Consider the following 24,962-nt stretch of genomic DNA (forward strand, 5'->3'; position numbering starts at 1 on the left):
AGTTGGCATGTTTAAAAAGTCAGCAGAGTTAGGTACACTAACTTTCATTCATGATACTTGTTTACTTGTGTTTTGTGATTTTTGTTTATATATCATTGGTTTCGCTGCTTTGTCTTGGGGACTTTTCTGACGCTTGGGTTGTTTTGCAATTTAGCATTATGGTTTGGGCTATAGAAGTAATAAGAATTCTGAATTTGAATGTTTGGATTTTGATATTTTTCCCTTTTTCTTCACTTTATAAAAAGTCAAGACTAAAAACAGATATATATGTGCACTATATCGTATTTTCTTATTCCTATCTTACCCATTGAAGATGCTGTTCTTTAGGGATTCCAGCCTAATGTACACTGCCTTTTTTGACCTCTAAAGCCTCTCAGGCTGCTGACTTTCTTTCTGAATGCAGCCTGATAAATGCATTAAAAAATATGCTCTATCATACCAGTGGTTGCACTTCCCCTGTAACTCGTGATAAAGAATCCACCTGCCAATGGAGGAAACTCGAGTTCAGTCCCTGACTCAGGAAGATCCCCTGGAGAAGGAAATGGCAACACACTCCAATATTCTTGCTCGGGAAATCCCATGGACAGAGGAATCTGGTGGTCTACAGTCCATGTGGTCGCAAAAATTTGGACAAAACTTAACGGCTCGGCACAAACAATTAATGTTTAAAGTTCCATTTATTTTTTAAACAGTGACTTTTGTAAATATTTTTGTGAAAATTGTACTTGGTTATAAGCAACAACGACAGTGATTAGCAGATAGCCCCGTCTTAAAAAGGCACTGTTTTATTCTTCCTCTGGATTAGAACTAGATTTTTCTGACTTCCACAAAATCTCTTACTTTGTCAACAGTTTATCAATAAATTATTTGTCACCCAAGATTAGCAAATCAAAAAGTCACCTCCACCCAAATGTTGGAGGAACAAAGGAGGGGATGGTGTTACTACAGCCCAGTGTCCAAAGTCAACTATGGTGTCTCGAATCACAGTGGTCCTGTCCAAGAGGAGTTAGAGACACCAAGATACCACTTGCTGCCAATGAGTCAAAGCAGAAAGAGACAAAGAAAACAGTCCAAATTCTACCTTTCTCCAGTTTTCTAACACTGCCACCCATTGCCATAACACAACCAGAAGTTGGCGGGCCCAGCAACTCAGGCCTGGAGCCTGCACATTTTTGCCTTCTACCTTAGGGAGAAGAGAAGAGAAAAATTAAGGAGTGAATCTCAGGTCAAAACAAGCCCAACAACCTGAGCAGAGCCTTAAGGCTATTTTCACTTGATGCAGAAAAATGAAAGATATTGGCCTGTATCTGGAAATAATTCTGTGAAGCAGTACATTTTACATTTGTGACTTCAAAATTTAGTATAATTATTTCCATTTTACAAATGAGGGGGGAAAATAAACCCATGAGATTAGAAAAAGTTAAATATCTTGCCTGAGTTCATTTGGCTAATTAAAATAGTCTGAATTAAAACTTCTTAACCTTTCAACTACACTATCTTTGGTTCTTCCTTTTTCTTCTGGCTAACATCACCAAATAACCCCATGTCCAGATGACTGGTATTTAGCCCCATTGACACAGCATCACATTCAAGACAGAAAGGCAAGTTGTATCTGAGACTCCAGTAATATATGTATAAGACCTTGTGCTTTTCCCAGCTTCATTCTTGGGATATCTCTCTGGGGAGATTAGGAGACCTTAAAGACAAATAATGTTTGTTGTACAGGTATTTGCATCTGCAAACACCTTTGATCTTGACTGCATATGCAGATATTTGAAAGAAGTGAGCAGTGGTGTCTCCTAGTAATTGGGATCCTCCAGGGATTTAATTAAAGTGGTATCCAACTTCATCTGCCTGCCACATTCTCCAGAGGCTGGTATCTATGCTGAATTGCATAGCAAATCTGCCAGTTATTCCCAGGAAACAGTTGACTATGGGGAGTCAGCTTCTATTCCCTAGTGATGGGTAAGGATGATGGGGAGAACCAGAGTTTCTATTTTCATCTTTATTATGGTTTTCCTGTCCCTGTGAGAGCTAGACAGTCAGCCACCCTCTCAGTCACAGACGTTGCATCTCTTGACTTTGTGTCAGGCTTGATCTACTGAACAAGCATCCCTGTAACAAGTTATCTCTCATTTGATTGGCCTGACCTAGTCTCTTTGATAAGAAATGTGATAGGATCATCACAAAGGTTCCTTTCAGCTATGAAAGCCCGTGATGCTAAGGCTGAAATGTGCTTTTAAGTGGTGGTTAATCTATAAATAATAGTGTATAAATACTACTCCTGTTACTACCACCTCTACTCCTAAAAACAATAATGAAGTAATCTCATCTTTAAATCATAATTTGTAGTATATACATCGCTTTCCTCAATATCATCTAATTTTATTCTTCCAACAATACTGCAGCTCAACAAAACTAAAGGCCAAAGGGAATGAGCTGATGAAATGTCTTGAACCTTATGGGCATGAAATGGAAAAGAGACATCTCTGTTATATTGATACAAGGAGTAATTATTTATCAGAATAATGGATGAAAACGGGAACATTTAGTCTAGTATGGATATATTTTTAAAATAACATGAATATATTATTATTGACTTTCCAAAATAAATTTGTACTTGGACTCATAGGTCATAGGCCTCACGTTAGCTCTTTGCTCTCCTTTGAAGATTCCCCTCCCTATTCTAGGTTTTCTTGGCTGCCTCCCACTTTTAGTGTATACAGCTTTTTATCATGTCTTCACATCACTTATTATTATCTGATGGTCTTGTATCTATCAACTATCTGTCTTAATTATTACCTCACTCTTCTGTACAATAAACTCAATGAAAGTTTCTCTAATGAAACTTTCTACAGTTCACTGCTGTATTTCCAGAGGATAAAATAGGATATGACATAAAGCAGGCAATCAACAAATGTTTATTGATTTAATTACAAATCTATTAAATGTATAATAGAAAAAGACTACTGAATCATTTTGTATAATCCTTATTTTACAAAAGGACTTGACTTGCTGTAACTAAACTTTTCTAAGAAATATATCACTACCAAATATAAAAGGTAAATAGTTCTTGTAATCTGGAGTCACCCACTTTTTTCTTTTGGAAAGCCTAAAATCAAATGGATTTTCCTACATTACTAAAGATTAGTAGATGTTTAAAAATTATTCTGAGAAATGTCAGTCACAAAAAGACATTTACTATATGATTTCATTTATATGAGTTACCCAAACTGGGTGGGGGGGGGGGCGGCGGGGTGCAGGGGCAGACAAGCTTTTATTTAATATCTACAGAGTTTCAGTTTTACAAAATGAAAAAGTTCTGGGGATCTGTTTGACAACAACATGAATACATTTAAGACTATTAAACCATACAATCCCCACAGATTTATACACCACTTCTATTTGTCTTGTTTAAAATCATTTCATTACTAAAATCCTCTGTATCTTTTCAGCACACGTTAAAATGCAAATGCACTTAAATTATGTGTGAGGATGAAGATGAACATACACCCTTAGATTAGAAAAGTACTTTCATGGCCCAGGAGATCACAAATGGATTGCAACAGGGCAATGACTATGCCACATAAGACCACAACTTACTCAGTACTAGCATCACAAAATTGTTTTACTTTACAACACTGAAGTGGCAAAATTATCCACCAACTTAAAATATAGTTCCCCATTGTCTTCAGGATAAAATTCAACATTCTTGATCTGCCTACAAAATCTGGGCCCTTCACAATCTGCTTCAGATTTTGTGTCAAACTCATCAGCTACTATTAATGCACCCACTTGTCCCAGACAGTTCAGCATTCCACCTACAAACAGCAAAGGCCAGGCAAATTTGCACTTCAAAAGCCTTTTTACTCAGCTTCCTTCCATTGAAAGAATGTCTTAATTCATTCTCCTACCTTTTAAACCCTACTTAAAAGGATCTTCCTTAAATCCCTTATTTGGAAACCTTCCCTGATAATGCTGCTGCTGCAGCTGCTAAGTTGCTTTAGTCATGTCCAACTCTGTGCAATCCCAGAGATGGCAGCCCCCAGGCTGCCCCATCCCTGGGATTCTCCAGGCAAGAACACTGGAGTGGGTTGCCATTTCCTTCTCCAATGCATGAAAGTGAAAACTGAAGGTGAAGTCGCTCAGTCGTGTCTGACTCCTAGCGATAATACTCCTCACTATTCAGACCAACTCTATAGCACATTTAGTCACTTCCTATCAGTCCCTCAGAGGCTCAGCATACTAAAGATGGGCAGACGGATGAGCAATATTTGGCCTACTCAGAAACTCAGGACCCCCAAAACTAATCTTTTCTTTCACCAGTAGTCCTTCTTCAAAAGATTCCCTTGATGGGTTATTTCTGCAGCAGACACCAGCTTGCTTGTAAAGAATGAATTACCTCTGAGTGGAGCATATTACTCTGTATGGAATTACTCTGTATGGAATTACTGTCATTGTTCAGTCACATGGTCATATCTAACTCTTTGTGACCCCATGGCCTACAGCATGCCAGGCTTCCCTGTTCTTCACCAGCTCCTGGAGTTTGCTCAAGCTCACGTCTACTGAGTTGGTGATGCCACCCAGCCATCTCATCCTCTGTTATCCCCTTCTCCTCCTGCCTTTAATCTTTTGCAGCATCAGGGTCTTTCCAATGAGTTGGCTCTTGGCATCAAGTGGCCAAAGTATTGGAGCTTCAGCTTCCGCATCAGTCCTTCCAATGACTATTCAGGGTTGATTTCCTTTAGGATTGACTAGTTTAATCTTCTCCAGGGGACTCCCAAGAGTCTCCTCTGGCACCACAGTTCAAAATTATCAGTTCTTTGGTGTTTCAGCCTTTTTAATGGTTCAGCTCTCACATCCATATATGACTACTGGAGGAGAAAGGGGCGACAGAGGATGAGATGGTTGGATGGCCTGACTGACGCTATGGACATGAGTTTGTGTAGGCTCTGGGAGTTGGTGAAGGACAGGGATGCCTGTTGTGCTGCAGTCCATGGGGTTGCAAAGAGTCAGATGTGACTGGGTGACTGAACTGAACACTGAGCAGTGGATAAAAATAGTTTTAACTAGATGGACCTTTGTCGGCAAAGTAATATCTCTCCTTTTTAATATGCTGCCTAGGTTTTTCATAGCTTTTAACCTTATGGAATAAAAGTTGAGTTTACGAGTCACAACAGAGACAACTAATATTAAATTTGAAGTTATCCATGTTGCCAGAACATAAACATCTCTTCCATCTATACACCATGTACAACCTATCAATTGTCTGTGATACTCATAAGTGTTTTGTGTAAGAAAGCTTATATATATATGTGTGTATTTGAAAAGGTTGACATAAAGCTCAATATTCAGAAAATGAAGATCACGGCATCTGGTCCCATCACTTCATGGGAAATAGATGGGGAAACAGTGGAAACAGTGTTAGACTTTATTTTGGGGGGCTCCAAAATCACTGCAGATGGTGACTGCAGCCATGAAATTAAAAGACGCTTACTCCTTGGAAGAAAAGTTATGACCAACCTAGATAGCATATTGAAAAGCAGAGACATTGCTTTGCCAACAAAGGTCCGTCTAGTCAAGGCTATGGTTTTTCCAGTGGTCATGTATGGATGTGAGAGTTGGACTGTGAAGAAAGCTGAGCACCGAAGAATTGATGCTTTTGAACTGTGGTGTTAGAGAAGATTCTTGAGAGTCTCTTGGACTGCAAGGAGATCCAACTAGTCCATTCTAAAGGAGATCAGCCCTGGGTGTTCTTTGGAAGGACTGATTCTAAATCTGAAACTCCAGTACTTTGTAGATATCCCTTTCTAGGTCTCATGTTAGACTGGTTGAATCAAGGTAGAAGATGGAATATAAGATATTTTTCTTCATAGAAAATAAACCATAATTTATAAAAAATTAAAGTCTTACCAATAGCTATGAAAATAATTTAAATTATACTTAGCTCCATCCAACCAGTCCATTCTAAAGGAGATCAGCCCTGGGATTTCTTTGGAAGGAATGATGCTAAAGCTGAAACTCCAGTACTTTGGCCACCTCATGCGAAGAGTTGACTCATTGGAAAAGACCCTCGTGCTGGGAGGGATTGGGGGCAGGAGAAAAAGGAGAAGACAGAGGATGAGATGGCTGGATGGCATCACCGACTCGATGGACATGAGTCTGAGTGAGCTCCGGGAGTTGGTGATGGACAGGGAGGCCTGGCGTGCTGCAATTCATGGGATGCAAAGTGTCAGACAGGACTGAGCAACTGAACTGAACTGTATGTTTGAATGTCTGTACATTTTTATTTTGATAATCAAGGAAATTCTGACTTTCATATTTGGTTTGTGTGCTATGAAACAGAGACAACACACAACAAGGAGCCCAGATTCGTTACTGACTTACAGAACAGAAACACCTTGACACAGAATTCTCTGCGCATTTTAGAAAAGAATGTGGACTTTTCAAGAAGCAGAAAAATAGCCACACAAACTAGTTGTTTTTCAGTCTATGTCTTGGAGAAACCTTCGATACTTAATGGTTGTGGTTGTTTAGCCACTGATTTGTGTCCAACTCTTTTGTGACACCGTAGACTGTAGCACACCAGGCTCCTCTGGCCACGGGATTCCTCAGGCAAGAATACTGGAGTGAGTTGCCATTTCCTTCTCCAGGGGATCTCCCTGACCCAGCGTTTGAAGCCGTGTCTCCTGCATTGCAGGTAGATTCTTTACACTGAGCCACCAGGAACGCCCTGATACTTAAGTAGAATTTAATAATATTATTGAGTGTTTTAAAATTCTATTATTTTTATCGTAAGAGATTAGTCACCCTAGTGATGTGCATGTAAAGGTGGTTTTAATTTGCGTTTATCAAATAATTAATCATATTGAATAGTTTTTCATGTGCTTATTGGTTTTTGTCATCTCTTCTTTTGTGAAATGTTCTTTCAGAACCTCTATTCATTTTTAATGAGTTGTATATTAACTTCTTGTATTTTTAAAGTTTTATTAATATAACGATTATTTGTTACATGGACATTTACCAGTATTACATAACAGGCTGTGGTCGGATTTTCTTAAACATCTTTGAAGGAGCAGAAGTATTTGATTTTGATTAAATGCACCATAGAATTCTGGGGAGGGGGGCGGATTTATGCATTTTGTGTCCTAAGAGATACTTGTCTAGCTAAAAGTCACCCATGTTAGGTTTCTACTGTTGTATAACAAATCACACAGTCTTAATATTTTAAATCAATGTCCATTTATTAGTTGGGTTAGTTAGAAGTACTGACATAGTGTGTCCTACTTCTCAGCTCAGAACATCACAAGGGAAAAATCAAGGTTTTAGCAAGGCTCTGTTCTCATTTGTAGCTGGTGATTTTCTTCTAAGCTCAAGCGTGTGGCAAAATTCAGTTCCTAATTATTTGTAGGACTGAGTACCCTATCTCCTTGCTAGCTAGGGGATCACTTTCAGTTCCTTGACACTACCCAAATTCCTTGCCTCTGGTCTCTTCTGTTTCCAAAGTCATCATTGGAGAGTCTTCCTCCCATCAAATCTCTCCCATGTTTAAAATGTGTTTCTCCAGGAAGAACCCAGGCTTGCTAGATTAGTGTTCAATAAATACTTGGGGAAAAGTGTATGTACACAGAGGAGTGGCTATCTCTCAGATTCATTTTGGGTTCTACCCATTACATTTCATAAGATTTTCTCCTATATGTTATTCTGTAGATTTATAGTTCTATTTTTTAACTTTAGGACTGTGATCCATTGTAATTATTGTAGAAGTTCCAAGGTAAGGGATCACATTCATTTTCTTTTAGTGGATATGGATATACAACTTTTTCAGTATCATCTGATGAAGATCCCTGGGTAGGGAAGATCTTCAGAAATAAAATGGCAACTTGCTGAAATGTTCCTGCCTGGGAAATCCCACAGACAGAGCAGCCTGGTGGGCTATAGTCCAGGGGATCGCAAAGAGTTGAACATGACCTAGTGATTGAATAACACTTTCCCATTTAATTAACTTTATACATCAAAAAATTCAAATGACTATATATGTATAGGTCTATTTCAAAACTTGATTCTTTTCTATTTACCTATTCTATTGCTACTTTAATATTTCACTGTTTTGGATGCAGTCATTTTATATTAAATCTTAAAATCAGGTGGTTCATTTCTTCTTCCTTTTCAGAAGTGTTTTGACATTTCTATATCCTTTACATTCCATAAGAATTTTAGAATTATCTTGTTAATTGAACAAAAGTGCTGAATTTTAAATTGGAATTATATGGCATCTATAGGTCTATTTGGAGGGATAGGATGTTTTAGACTATTGAGTCTTACAATCTATAAATATAGTATATAGCTCTCCTTTTGTGCAATTACTTTCAGCAATTTTTTTTCAGTTGTCACTGGTCAATTTTTTTTTAATTTGTTAAATTTATTCTGAGTATTTCCAATTTGTTAAAGTTATTATAAATTGATTGTTTTCTAAGTCAAATGTCCTGTGGTTTCTTGTTAGTGTATAGAAATATATCTGATTTTTGTATGTTGCTCTAGTATCTTACTTATTTCCTTAAAAGTTCCTGGTAGTGTTTCTACAGATGACTTTAGCTTTTCTATAGGCTATCATGTTTGCAAACAGAGGCTTACTATTTACTTTCCAATTTGTATACCTTTTATTTATTTCTCTCTTTTCTTTTTTTTTTCCCCCTTTTTCTTGTTTGCCTAACTAGGAGCTCCAGTAGCATGTAGAATAGAATTGGTAAGATATTCCTTCATAATTTAGTATGATGCTAGTTATAAAATTTAAAAAGATAATTTCTTATTTACAGAAATAAATTCCTCTCTGTTCCTAGTTTTATCTTTTTTCCTTTTATAACTGATGAATTTTTCCAAATACCTTTTTTGTACCTACTGAGATCATACAGTTTTTCCCTTCTAATCTATTCATATGGTGAATTGCATTATTTTTAATATATCAAACTGTTTCTCTAATGAACTCTTGTTTGCTTGTAATGTAATCTTAATCATGGTGCAATCTTCCTCATCATATGATATATATACATATATACACATATACAAACATCCATATATATGGATTTACTTCATTAATAGTCTCAATAATATTTGCATTTAGTTTCTTGAAAAAAATGTTTGCAGCTTTTTTTTTTTTTTTAATAGCTTTGGCATGTGTCAGCATCAGGGTAATTCTGTAAAATTAGATGAGAAACTTTTTCTTGTCCTCAGTTTTCCAGATGATTCTTGTAGAATTGCCATTATTTTTCTGTATTATGTTGATTTACCCCATTGAAAACAATTTGAATCTGAAGCTTTGTTTGTGAAAGAAATTAAACTATAAATTCAATATATTTAGAAGATAGAAAACTACTCAGTTTATTTTTTCATTAGTGAAATTTGGTAGCTTATAACTCACAAATTTACCTTTCTCTAAGATACCAAATTTATGGGCATACAGTTCTTAATGCACATTTATTTTCCATTTACTACAGAATCTACATTGCAGTCCCATTGTACATGTCAGCTATTTTTAACTTGTATCTCTTCTCCTTGTTTTACTAATTAGCCTCAACAGAAGTTTATCACATTTATTCATCTTTTCCAACTAGCTTTGGGTTTCATTTATTTTCTCTATTATTTTAATGCTTTCTATGTTAATTAATTTAGCAACATAAAACAATGTATCTTTATTATGTCCATGTCTATGATGACCTGAATGGGTAGAAAGTCCAAAAAAGAAGGGACATGTGTAACTGTATAGCTGATTTACTTTCCTCTACAGTAGAAACCAACACAACATTTGTAAGCAACTATGGGCATCCTGTCACTTCAGTTGTGTCTGACTCTTTGTGACCCCATGGACTATAGACCTCCAGGCTTCTCTGTCCATGGAATTCTCCAAGCAAGAATACTGGAGTGGGTTTTCTCCAAGGGATCTTCCTGACCCAGGGATCGAACCCAAGTCTCCTGTGTCTCCTGCATTGGGAGGCGGGTTCTTTACCGCTAGTGCCTGCTAGGAAGCCCTAAAGCAACTATACTCCTTAAAATACTTTTAAAAAGTGTATAAAAACCTTTAGGAAAAAAAAAAAAAGAATTCAGTTTACCTTGGGCTTAGCTCTGATGGAATCTGAAAAATGCTTGTTACCATTTAGGGTGGTCGAGAACGTCTCTTGTGCTTTTTCTATTCTAGGTACTCGGCAAAACCATGAAACTTTAGGGCTTTGAAACTGTCAGACCTGTTTCCAGCACCACAGCGGCCCCCTACCGGAGCCTGACGGGGTCGAGTCCACGCTCCGCAAGGCCCCTGCCCCTGTCCTCCCCCAAGAATGGCCACTGTTCCCTCCTGCAGCTGTTGGTAAACACATTTTGATAGATTAAAACCCTCATAACAACCTATGACAAAAAACAGTCCTTAGTGATAAATACTGGGGCTGATAAATGAGAAAATGTTGGAAACCAGTGTTCTAAAAGACAACCTGGAGATTTAGCTCACAAAAGGTAATCCCTCCTTTCTTCATAGGTAATACCCAGGGCTTTTGTGAGGAACAGAAAACACCTGTCACAGATATTACTGCGCCCCCTCTGGGTCTTTGACTCTGCTCTTTGTGGTTTTTATTAGAGAAAGCAGTGCAGATTTCCAGAGAAATATGTCCTCAGTGTTCAATAGCAGCCTGAGAGGTAGAATTGTCATTTAGTGACAATTTGTGTGTGTGTGTGTGTCTATGTATATATGTGTGTGTGTGCATGTGTGAACATGCATTGTGTTAGAGACCGAGTGCTCTTATGTGAAATCCTTAGTACCTTTTTACAAAATAAACAAACATCTGCTAGCTTTCAAAATGAGATACATTCCAGATTATATATTTATTTAAAAGAGTTTATGTCTTTTCATTGCTCTTTAGAGTGCAGTGCAAATTACTGCAAGTGATGTATTTTCTAAAATAGGTATGCATTTTAAATGAAAATCCCACTATATTATGGAATCTTATGAGCATATTAGGGAACACAGGCTACACTGACCAAGGAGAACTAAAGGGCCACAGAGAGTGAACCTCTGATTTCTTCAGGTCTCTAAGGTCAAAATCTAGCTGGAAAACACACACACACACACACCCCTTGTTCCATGAATCAATCCAATCCTGATTATACTTTCTATGCGCAATTTGTTTAAAAAATCTAATCATCCTCTCCTGCTCCAGATATAACCTCTCCACCCCATGTGGTTCATATTATGTAAATTGAGTCAGAAATGTAATAGCTCAAATTTGATTATAGCAGCTTGTTGCCCACGGCATCATTAAAAGTGCGAGTTGACACGTGAGCTTCTAGTTTATGGGACTGCGTGTCATAAGCACATTAATTAGGGCAGTAACAGCCCCCGTTTGATTTTACATTGAAACTGGCAAAAGGCATGATATTTGTAGAATATGCTAACTGCTGAAACAAACAGCGTATACAAATCCTAGCAGTTTACTCCACACGTTTCCCACCTGCACCTCAGTGGAGTGATGTAGGCTGACAGGACGAAGAGAAGGTCCTCAACTCCTCAGGCTCTACCCCTCCCTTGAGTCTCCTAACCACTCACTGGATACTTTTGCTCCTGGAGATGAATTAATTAGGAGGGATTGCACATGCATGCTTGCTTGCACAGAAGACTTAAATAAGAGGTCACTTGCAGGATATCTATCACTTCAGCTCCCTTCATTGCATGGATCTTAGTCACATGACTAGGCATTAAGGGGAATTGGAAGACGAGTCAGCAGAGTGCCAAGAGCAAACATGGAAATTTCTGGACAGCTTATTGAGGTGTGCATCCAACAATGCTCAGTAAATGAGTAAAGAGCTAATGTATCATGCAATTTATTCCTGAAGGTGCTTGTGTAGATAATGGAGAGAAGCAGTCATTTTCCTGTAGCTCAATAAATTGCAGGATGATCTGAGAAGTATTTATTAAAAATAACACTTTACATGGCTAGTGCTTTAAGCTTCTAGCAAACACACACACACACACACACACCATTTTCTAAATACAACAAATCACTAAGAATGTAAAAACTTTACTTCAGAAGTGAAAAATAATTTTTAAAACTATAAATAGTGTATTCACTAGACCATCTTATTCTAATCTTGCAAAAGTCACTGGAGAATGGCAAAGGTGGAAAAGAAACAGGAGGAACTTGCTGCCACTTCTCCAGCATCCTTGATCCCAGTGGTAAAATTGTCAAGTAATTCTGAAGAGGTGTGAGAAGTCATCATGGAGCCTCTCAGGGCATCTGGAGTATTTATATTACGGTAGGGTCCGACATCAACCCCTTAAGCTATTATTTTGATGAAGATGGTTAAGCACATATTGACAAATGGACTCTTTTTTTTTTTTTTTCCTAGTGTTTTACTACGTGTGAAACTTATTCCTGAGCTTAGGGTATTAGCTGAACACTATGAAACAATGAAAGAGGATTAGGCAGGTCATTTTCCTGTCACTCTGATATAAAAGTGGTATAATGCATCAGAACATACTTTATGTTGTTAGGGCAAAGAAAGATCAGATTCTGTTTTACGAAGAGCAGCAGACGTGGGATCAGAGAGTCCTAGAGAGTGTATGGTCTATAGCACAGGCAGGCTGTTAGTGAGGGTAAAGTTATGGAAACCAGTGGTGTGCATGACTGAATGACAGCCTTGAGAGGGTTGATAATGTCTCACAAAGGAGTAGAATCAGCCTCGAGTAAGGGAAAAGGAATCAATTGTTATTATTACCAATCGTATATACTTAATATTGAACTGTATTAGGTTTTCCGTACACACTGCTTTGTGTCATTGTTAAGACATCCTAAAGGTATCATTGTCATCAACATTGTTTATGTCAAATGCTGATAGATTTTAGTAAAGTGTGGATTTGCAAATTTCACTACCCAATAAATCTGACAAAATACAGATAAGCCAAATATGAAAAACAATAAATGATCCCACTGCATGGAAATAACTATTATCACCTAGGAATGTATCTTTCCAGAATCCTTTTCTATATTTTAATGTGATCACATACTATGCATTGAGTATGACTGATTGAGCAGCTCATTCATCATCTATTTCCTATGGTAAATTTATATAAAGAATTGTTAAAATACACTTGATTTATTTTTATAAAGTGTACTACATAATTGATTAGAATTATATACTTATCTTTACATAGAATAGACCTTTAGATGAAGAGAGACCGAAACTGCTCTTCTAAACTCACCATTTCCCAGGTGAGGAAAAAAAAAGATTCAGATAGATCCTGGACTATACCAACATGCCTCTTTCCAAAATGCTATTTCTCATTCCTTGGGCTATAAAAAGCACACAGATGCCTCAAAACTTTTGCAATCTCCCAAGGGTAAAGTATATTTGGCCTCTTCTTTTAAATTGCATATTTAGCCATTTTTCTAGCAATCACTTAGTGTCATTTACAAATGGATTCTCATAAATATTCCAGTTTGCACTTTCTCAGTACAGAGCATGCACATTCGGCGGTGTAATTTCATTTTGGTTAAAGGAGGATTTTATGCATTTGGGATCCTTTTAGTTCCCAACATGATTAAACCTGGTGTTACAGCTAAAAAGCTCTTATGGCAATTTATCATGTGTTGGCCTAAAGAAATTTTCATTACTTCATCTCAAGATATCACTTTCCTTGCAAGTTGCAAAGTAGATTTTTCACTTAAAGACACTTTTTCTTCTCCATACGACTCTCCATATGACTCTCCATCACTGCTCAGATCTTTTTTCATCTCTATTCCCCCCACCCCCCTTGAAGCAGATCCAAGAGAGTACTTATACAAAGAAAGAGATAATTTCTTTTCTTCTTCTGAACCTTGGAACTAATTCCACAGAATTCCTTAGTCTTTTCATCCACTGTTGATATTTTTGAGTTGTTTGTCTTGTTTTTTGGTCTCACTGAGCAGCTTGTGAGATCTTGGTTCTCCAACCAGGGGAAGCACAGAGTCCTAACCTGTCCTGACAGTTCTGTCATGGAATTCCCAACTGTCCATATTTTTTATCAAAATATTGTAGGAGCTGCTAAAGAAAATGAAGTTACTGCTCATGTCCTTGCAAACACAAACAATACAAATAAATACTGTTCATTTCCCAAAGACTCGATGTGCTTAGATTTATTTTTGGCTATTAAAATTAATTATTTAACTTAATGCTTTCAGCTTCTAACCAGGAATATTGTTCATCTTAATTTATAGAGGGAAGTGGAGGATCTTAAAGTTATTGTAAATTTTGTAAGGTTAAAATTCTGAGAAGCAGAACAGGCACTTCCAGACATGAATTACACGAATCCTCAAGTTATTACTACCCTGCCATCTTGCTTGACTCCAAAATACCTGACAGAAAAAAATTGTTCAGTAGAAATAAAAAAATGATAAATTAACATAACGTTTCATAATTTATTAAACATCATATTTCTTTCTCAAACTACCACAGAAAATTAAAAGCTGCCTGTACCACAAACTAAGAAATTGGGGGTTCAGGCCATGTAATCTGCTGTTTTATTACCATGATGTCAATCTCCACTTCTTTATGTTTAAGATAGAAATGATAATACTGTCTTTGAAAAAAATCTTAAAATGCTTTATAAATAATTTATCTTTTAAACTTTTTAGAAATTATTTTGTTCACAGACAAGCTACATATTTTTTATGGTTTATTTTGTCTTTAGCCTGTCTTTATGTTTCTTTTGGAGATGCTATGGAATCTCCAACAGACTGTTGGCAGTATATACCTGGTCTGGGCCCTCTTCTCAGTTAGCATAGTTATGTTATTCACTTTAAATATGGCAAGATTTATTTGTTTGCATTTCTATTCCATCCTTTTCCCACCTTCACTGCCAATTTTATCTTATGTTTGTGTGTGAAAGGATGGCATGATTCTGAAAGTTGGAACTCTATAGAAAGGTAAGCTCGAAGAGCTGACACGCCCCATCCTTTTCTAGCCATTCCCACAGACTCCCTGCTGAGGACAGATCTCAAGATGACAGGGTTACTGATTCATCCTCCTGTGTTTCTTTTTGCACAAATGAGTATATCCAGATATATTTCTTATCCCAACTTTTTTCTTACACAAAAGGCAGCACACTGTAGGTATTCCTTTGAACTTTGTGGTTTTTCATATCTGGCTTATTTCACTTAGCACTGGGAATGACAAACTACACTGTGGGCCAATTAAAGCCCAGGGCCTGTAAACGAAGAATAGTTCTTACATCATTAAAAGACAGTAGAAAAGAAAAAAAAAAATATGCTATAGAGATTGTATGTGGCTTGCAAGCCTGAAATATTTACAGAAAAAGTTGTTTTATGCATGATAGCACACTGTCTTTAGGTTCATCCATACTATGGGATACACCTATAATTTTGTTGTTGTTGTTGTTGTTGTTGTTTTTGAGGTGGACCATTTTTTAAAATCATTAATTGAATTTGTTACAGTGTTGCTTCTGTTTTATGTTTTGGATTTTTGGTCACAAGCCATGTGAGATCTTAGCTCTCCAACCAGGGATAGAAGCTGTGCCTTCTGCATTGGAATGTGAAGTCTTAAACACTGGATCATCAGGGAAGTCCACTTGTTCATTCTCTTTATTCCAGTGCCTGGATATATCACACTGGGTTTATTCACTTAGTTTATGAGCATTTGTTCTATTTTCACCTTGAGCTAGCAGGAATACTTTTTAAATGAATATTCATTCATACAAAATTTGTGGGGACATGTATTTTCATTTCTCTTGGGTAGATACCTAGGAATACAATTGCTGGGTTTCATGGTAAATATATGTTCAACTTCTTAAAAAGTTCCAAACTGCTTTCCAAAATGACTGCACAATTTTCCGTTCCCAGCAATATAGGAGTGCCCCTTCCTATTCACATTCTTTTCAATATTTGTTATTTTCTTTCCTTTGTATTAAAACCACTCTAGTGTATGTGAAATAGTTTCTCAGTGTGGATGTGGTATTTATTTTCCTAATGACTAATGATGATGAACATCTTTAAAAGCACTCTTAAAGTACTTCTGCATTGGATGTCTTCTAATTATGAGCAGAAAGAGTTTATGCATTTTGAATACAAATCCTTATTCAGACATGTGATTTGCAATTTTTTTCTCAGAGATTCTGGCTTTTTCTTTCATATTTGTAATACTTATGCTCAAAGTGAAATATTTTTATTCTGCTTACTTTACCTTCTTGAGTCTGTATTCATGGTGAATAATGGTCCAGTTTCATATTCTTGTAATACCTTTGCCTTATTTGGTATCAGAGTAATATCGGTCTCACTTAAAGGGTCTGAAAGTATTTCCTCCTCTTCAGTTTTCTAGAAGGCATTGTGTAGAATTGGTATTTTTACCTTGTAAATAGTTTGGTAGAATACATCAGTGAAAGCATCTGGTTGAGGAATGATCTGTAACTACAGATAACTTTTTGTTTAATTTACAGGACTATTTAGGTAATTATTTATTCTTGACTGGAATTTAATCAATTCCATCTAACTTGCAAGATTGTTTATAATATCCTTGTTTTACTTGTAGAATTTGTAGGAATATCATTTGTCTTATTTCTATATTTATGAATTGTGTTTTTTTCCCCTGAAGAATTTCATCCATTTAATTTATTTTTCTCATATGATAAGTTTTTGGTTCCATCAATTTTTCTTTATTTTTTCTATTCTCATCTATTGATTTTATATGAATTTGTGTTATTGCCTTTATTTGATATACTTTGGGTTTAATTTGTCCTTCTTTTGGTAGTTACATTATCTAGAAGTTGCGGTCAATAGTTTGGGGTCTTTAGTACCAGAACTTTCTCCTAAGTACCGCTTCATTAGCATCCCACAGGGTTGAAAAGGTTGTGATTCTATTTTCTTTATTTAAAAATACTTTCTAATTTCTATCCTGTTTTTCTTCTTCAACCTGTATGCCATTTGCTTAAGAATTCTTAATCATTCTATCTTTATCTCTTTTTAGTTAATTAGCTATAGCTTCTTTTCTGTTTCTTTTAATACTTGCTTTTAGAGTTTATAACTTATGTATTTAACTTATTTCAGTCTACTCTCAAATCATATTGTATCATTTCCTAAATAGCATAAGGTAAAACAATTTCAAAATAGTATACTGCCATTCTTCCCCAGCAAACATGTTCGTTGTTATCATGTATTTTTATTTTATGTATGTTATAAATGCAATTTTGCATTGTTTTTATTCTTCCTTTTTTAAAATACATTTGGGTAAAAAAATTTATTAATACCTTCATCTCTGTAACTACCATTTCTAGTCATCCGTTTGTGTAGATCTGTGTTGCTATATCATCTCATTTTCTTCTTCACTAAGGACTTCTTTCACATTCTTTTCAGTGGGATCCTAACCTTGATAAATGTCATTAGTTTTTTGATGTCTAAGAAATAAATTTTTTTAAGCTTTCTATTTTTCTTTGGACATAGAATTCTAAGTTGGAAAAGTTTTTGTTTGTTTTTTTTTCTATTTTTTTCTTTTATTAAGTTTATTGAAGATAGCTCCACTGTCATTTCACTCAAATTATTTCCAATGGGAAGCTTCTGTTCTCCTTAATTTTGTTTCTCCAAGTTTCCTTGTTTTTAATCTGACAATATTAAGATTCTCTCTTCATGCCTGGTTTTGAACAGTTTAATGATCATATGTTTTGTTGTAGTTTTCTTCATGTTTCTTGAAATTCTTGGATCTGAGAGTTTCCAGTTTTCATCAAATTTAGAGAAAATTAGCCATTAATTTTTTTTATTGGAATACAGTTGTTTTACAATGTTGTTTTCGTTTCTGCTGCACAGCAAAATGAATCAGCTATATGTATGCATACATCTTCTCTCTTTTCGACACCCCCCTCCCAATCCCAAACAGAACATAGGGCTGAGCTCCCTACACTGTACAGAAGGTTCCCACTAACTATCTGGTTTTCACATGGCAGTGCATATTACTTTTTCTTCCAATATTTTTCCTGTCCGTATGCTCTCCTCAGCGACTCAGATTGTACATTTATCAGTTTACCTCAAGTTGTTCCACAGATTCTCTCTGCTCCTTTGGTTCTTGCTGTCTATTCTCCCTTCTTTCTTAAATGTGAATACTTTCTATAGGCTATGCCTTCAGGTTCACTGATCTTGATTCTACAAAATGCAATGTGTCATTTGTCCTCAAATTCCATTATTTTTTTATCTCACTAATAATCTTTTTCATCACTGGAAAGTCAATCTGAGTCAGTTACAATTTATTTAATAACTCATTAAATATGGATCATATTTCCCAATATCTTTGCATGTCTAGTAATTTTTTAGTTTTCACTATAAGCTGGATATTGTGAATTTAACCTTGTTGGGTAATTTGTATTTTTGTATTTCCATATATCATCTTCAGCTTTTTCTTGAGACACATTTAAATTACTTGGAATTGTTTGTTCCTTACATATCTTGCTTCTCAGGTTCATTTGGTAGAACGGGAAGTGTTTCAGTTAGAGTTAATTATTTCTCACTAATGTGTGAGAATTCCAGAAAAACATCCACTTCTGCTTCATTGACTATGTTAAATAAAGCCTTTGACTGTGTGGATCACAACAAACTGTGGAAAATACTTAAAGAGATAGGAATACCAGACACCTCATCTGCCTCCTGAGAAATCTGTATGCGGGTCAAAAGCACCAGTTAGAACCAGACAAGGAACAACAGACTTGTTCCAAATTGGGAGAGAATTACATCAAGGCTGTATATTGTCACCCTGATATTTAACTTATATGCAGAGTACATCATGTGAAATTCCAGGCTGGATGAAATACAAACTGCAATCAAGATTGCCAAGAGAAAAATCAATAAACTAAGATATGCAGATGACAACAATTTGTGGCAGAAAGCAAAGAGGAACTAAGGAGCCTCTTGATGAAAGTGAAAGAGAAGAGTGAAAGAACTGGCTTAAAACTCAACATTCAGAAAACTAAGATCACGGCATTCAGTCCCATCACTTCATGGCAAATAGATGGGGAAACAATGGAAACTGAGAGACTTTATTTGAAGGGTCTCCAAAATCACAGCAGATGGTGACTGCAGCCATGAAATTAAAAGATGCTTGCTCCTTGGAAGAAAAGCTATGACCAACCTAGACAGCATATTAAAAAGCAGACTCCTGCAGCTCAATTCCAGAAAAATAAACTACCAAATCAAACACTGGGCCAAAGAACTAAATAGACATTTCTCCAAAGAAGACATACAGATGGCAACAAACACATGAAAAGATGCTCAACATCACTCATTATCAGAGAAATGCAAATCAAAACCACAATGAGGTACATTTCATGCCAGTCAGAATGGCTGCTATATAAAAGTCTACAAGTAGTAAATGCTGGAGAGGATGTGGAGAAAAGGGAACCCTCTTACACTGTTGGTGGCAATGCAAACTAGTACAGCCACTACGGAGAACAGTGTGGAGATTCCTTAAAAAACTGGAAATAGAACTGCCTTATGACCCAGCAATCCCACTGCTGGGCATACATACTGAGGAAACCAGAATTGAAAGAGACACATGTACCCCAATGTTCATCATAGCACTGTTTATAATAGCCAGGACATGGAAGCAACCTGGATGTCCATCAGCAGATGAATGGATAAGAAAGCTGTGGTACATATACACAATGGAGTATTACTCAGCCACTAAAAAGAATACGTTTGGATCAGTTCTAATTAGGTGGATGAAACTGGAGCCAATTATACAGAGTGAAGTAAGCCAGCAAGAAAAACACCAATACAGTATACTAACACATATATATGGAATTTAGAAAGACGGTAATGATAACCCTGTATGCGAGACAACAAAAGAGACACAGATGTATAGAACAGTCTTTTGGACTCTATGGGAGAGGGAGAGGGTGGGATGATTTGGGAGAATGGCATTGAATCATGTATAATATCATATAAGAAACTAATCGCCAGTCCAGGTTCGATGCAGGATACAGGATGCTTGGGGCTGGTGCACTGGGATGACCCAGAGTAATGGTACGAGGAGGGAGGTGGGAAGCGGGTTCAGGATTGGGAACACGTATACACCCGTGATGGATTCATGTTGATGTATGGCAAAACCAATACAATATTATAAAGTAATTAGCCTCCAGTTAAAATAAATAAATTTAAATTTAAAAAAGACTAAAATAAAAAGCAGAGACATCACTTTTCTGGACTTCCCTCATGGCTCAGCTGGTAAAGAATCCACCTGCAATGCTGGAAACCTGGGTTTGATCCGTGGGTTGGGAAGATGCCCTGGAGAAGGGAATGGCTACCCACTCCAGTAATCTGGCCTGGAGAATTCCATGGGCTATATACTCCATGGGGTCTCAAAGAGTCGGATGTGACTGAAAGACTGTAACTTTGCCAGAAAAGGTCCATTTAGTCAAAGCTATGGTTTTTCCAGTTGTCATGTGTGGATGTGAGAGTCGGACCATAAAGAAGGCTGGGTGTGGAAGAACTGATGCTTTCAAACTGTGGTGCTGGAGAAGACTCTTGAGAGTCCCTTGGGCTTCAAGGAGATCCAACCAGTCCATCCTAAAGGAAATCAACCTTGAATATTCATTGGAAGGACTGATGCTGAAGATGAAGCTCCAATACTTTGGCCACCTGATGCAAAAAGCCAGCTTATTAGAAAAGACCCTGATGCTGGGAAAGATTGAAGGTAGAAGGAGAAGGGGACAACAGAGGATGAGATGGTTGGATGGCATCACCAGCTCAATGGACATGAGTTTAAGCAGGCTTGGGGAGATGGTGAAGGACAAGGAGACCTGCCGTGCTGCAGTTTATAGGTTGGAGATTACTGAGAAAATGAACAATGACAGCTGTGTACCTTGGGCTTCCCAGGTGATGTTAGTGGTAAAGATCTGACCTGCCAGTGCAGCACAGGTAAGAGATATAGATCGGATCCAGGGTCAGAAAGATCCTCTGGAGTGGAAATTGGCAACCCACTCCTGTATTCTTGCCTGGAGAATTCCATGAGCAGAGGAGCTGGGCTGGCTGTAGTCCATGGAGTCACAAAGAGCTGGACACCACTGAGGCAACTTAGCACTCATGCCCTGTGTACATTAGCAACAGTCATGACTCACACATCAATAGGGTTGTGCCCCAGTATCCACTGACTCACGTTCTTTCACAGTTTCCCTCACGTTCTTTCACTTACCCCACTGCCTATTACCTGGAGAGACAATAAGGAGTTGGGAAAATTTTATCTTAGGATCTGACAACCTTAGTCACATATCAGTTTAGTCAGTTCAGTCGCTCAGTCATGTCCAGTTCTTTGCGACGCCATGGACTGCAGCACCCCAGGCCTCCATGTCCATCACCAACTCCCAGAGCTTACTCAAACTCATGTCCATCATGTCAGTGATGCCTCCCAACCATCTCATCCTCTGTTGTCCCCTTCTTCTCCTGCCTTCAGTCTTTCCCAACATCAGGGTCTTTTTCCAGTTAGTCGGCTCTTCACATCAGACAGCCAAAGTATTGGAGTTCCAGTGTCGCCATCAGTCCTTCATGACTGATTTCCTTTAGGATGGACTGGTTGGATCTCCTTACAGTCCAAGGGTCTCTCAAGAGTCTTCTCCAGCATCACAGTTAAAAAGCATCAATTCTTCAGCACTCAGCTTTGTTTATAGTCCAACTCTCACATCCATACATGACTACTGGATAAACCATGACTTTGACTAGACGGACCTTTATTGATAAAGTAATGTCTCTGCTTTTGAATATGCTGTCTAGGTTAGTCATAGCATTTCTTCCAAGGAGCAAACATTTTGTAATTTCATGGCTGCAATCACCATCTGCAGTGATTTTGGAGCCCCCAAAATAAAGTCTCTCACTGTTTCCATTGTTTCCCTACAGTTTTTTAGTGTGCATTTGAGTTCCTTTAGTTATTTTACTGGTTCTTTCACATTCACGCGGTTGTGTTGACCTCTTTGGTCTAAGACTTTGAAGATCATGACACTAAAAGTTAGGGTCATGTGATTTCTGCTTAAAGACTTAATGTCTTAACTTTCCTGCAGGCTATTTCCTCACTCAAGTGTAGATTTCAAGTTTCATAGGACTAAAATGTATGGTAGTAGTACCTGTGTATATATTTAACTGTTCAAAATAGTTTTAACTTATTTTTAAATTTGTTACTGGGATTTTTAGAAAACGAGAGGTATCTCTAGAAATGTTGTTTCTTAATTTTCCGTGCAAAGTTTTACTGATCAGTGCTTTCCTGATGAGTAGGAGAGAGATTTTTTTTTCTTTTTTATGTAGTTAGCTTGTACAAAGCAAAGTGTTTATTGACTTATGTCTTTTATGAATGTTCTCCATTTCTTATAGTATCTTTGTTGCTGCCAGAAGAAATGCAAAGGCTTTCAGTCTAAAGATAATAGCATATAGTTTTTATGGGGCACTAAGTGTTTAATTCATATCCAGCAATAAGCTTGGAAAGATTCTATATAACAGTGATTTGCAAAAATCATCATTTTGTTGATTTTCCTTTTGTCTTCATTTCTAGTTTGTTGAACAAATTAAGTTTATTTCTTGTGGTAGTAATTTCATCAATTTTCATAAAAGTGGTTCTATGTGAACTCCATCAGCTTTTTAACTATCATTCTTATACTTTATACAACCAATTAACTCCATATTAGGTTGTATTTACTTAATTAAATTATAATAAGATGATAAAAGTAAAACATTTATGTGTTTAGAAGTAATATGTTTTTCTAAATGGAATCCTCTTTATTTATTATGCCATAAAATGTTTTGACATCATTTTAAATAACAGCAGCTTAGTAATTAATTGCTCTTGTATTGTCTCTAGAAAAAAAAAAATAAAACTGAGAGGAAATGATTGATCACTTTAGTGATTTGTAACCCAATAATTTATTGGCATTTGTTAAGGTTACAAATTAATACTGTGTTTCCAGTTATTTGCAGACAGAGAATCTTGTCAAAACCATACACGTCCTGGAGGTGATAGTGAGATATTTAAATATTCTGTCCAAACCTGATGATATAAGCAAGTTGTCTATGAATTGGAGCAGGTAGGCATCATTTAGGAGACTGCCTTAGTCTCCTAGAGTTGGGTTCCCTGTATGATGTACTGTGGTTAGAAATAATGCCTTCCTACCGATAAGTCCTACTTTCAGACTCACTTCTACATTGGGCATATTTCTGCTTGGGAAATTGATAAGAATTAGAATTTCAAACATAGAGTTCACCTGATGTTTATTTTTGAGCTGGTACAAATATGACTTACCACCTCTGGTCTTAATAATAAATTGATTTTCATTTCTAAACTGTTTTAACTTCTCACATATGTAAAAGATTGAACAATGCTCACTTCTTGCTGCCCAGACATATATTTGAATTTATTGTTTTTACTTCAAATGGATGTTTTTTTTTTGTTTGTTTTGGTTTTATTTGCTTTTTTTAAAATTGATTTTTTAAAAAATACTTGAATATATAATTGTATTATCTTCTTCTTACATTTATCTTCTTTCTCTCTTCATATATATATATATATATGGTACATGTTAACTGTTAATATCAATTAGTTTAGAGCACCATAGATCATCATGTAGAATAATTGCCAGTATTATATTAAAAACCATTTAAGTCAAATTAAGTATACAAGACAAATATGCAAAAAGTATACAAGTATACAAAAAGACATACAGAGCTCATCTGAGTTCAAGTTCTACTCAATGAATTGCTAGCTCTTTCTTTGATTTCTTTCTAAGATTAAATGCCTTTCATTGTAACTACTTTGATTATTGTTCTGGACTTTTCTTAATTGCAACTGCTGTGAGTAATCCAATGAATAGGGCAATAAAAACCTTTGTGCATTTTCTGACACTTTGTATCATTCCTGTTTCTACAATGTCAGATTAAAGAGTACCATAGTTAATTACTCATGTCAGGTATAGATTTTAACTTAGTTTGTCCAGTAAAAAAAGTTGGGGTTAAGTTTTCATTTTGTAGTAAAAAAAAATATGAGATTTAAATGAGATTCAGTTTAAAAAATCAACTAGAATATAATTACGTTAAATAAACCTATCAGTGTATAAACATTACATTGATGTATTTTCCTTAAGAGAATTTTAATCATTATTCACTAATATACACATAGCATTGAATGCTTCTCATTATAATTATTACAATTTTTAGCAAACTTTTCAGCATCCATTACAAATGAACATAACAAATGATAAAAATCTGAATATTTTCATCAAACCATTTGTCTTATCTCTTTTGGTCACTGAATTGCTGAGAAAAAAAAGTATTTTTCATTTTCAATTTGAAACTCATGGCAACTTTAAACAACTGATAAACATTTCTCACAGGTTGATTCACTAAAATTAAAAAAGAAAAAGAAAACATGTATAGAAAAATGTCCCCTTGATTTATATTAGACAAGAGAGCTTCTTTGATTTTTCTGACAAACTTTTATTAAAAATAGAATCAGTAACCTTCAGCAGACATTCAGCAGGACTTGACAAAGTTTTGATTGAGGAAAGATTGATTCTCTAAAGTTTGAGTGGTCAGACATGCACTGAATTTGCTGTGGTTCATTGCTACATCCCAGAAAGGATTTCTAGCCATTCTTGACTAATGAGCTTATTAGTAAAAGGCTGAAAGGATCGCAGATTGTCTATCAAGGAAGATTGTCAGTCACAAGCTGTTAGCAGCTCTGCTGTGATTTATACACCATGAGTAAAGAACAGAATGGTGCTAAAATGCTGCTATTATGTCCCACAGCTTGTGGAGTAACACAAATAAAATATGTGGAGCAAAGGTTTAAAGGAAAAAAATAAGTTCTGAAGAAGAAAATCAAAGGAAATTAGACAGAATAGTGCTTTACCGCCTTCCATTTCCTTTAGTGGTAATTATAATGCAGCGGAGAAATCAAGTTACCTGTGGCAATAATAG

The sequence above is a fragment of the Oryx dammah genome, unplaced genomic scaffold, assembly GCF_014754425.2.
Source record: "Oryx dammah isolate SB20612 unplaced genomic scaffold, SCBI_Odam_1.1 HiC_scaffold_22, whole genome shotgun sequence".
NCBI classification, from domain to species: Eukaryota; Metazoa; Chordata; class Mammalia; order Artiodactyla; family Bovidae; genus Oryx; species Oryx dammah.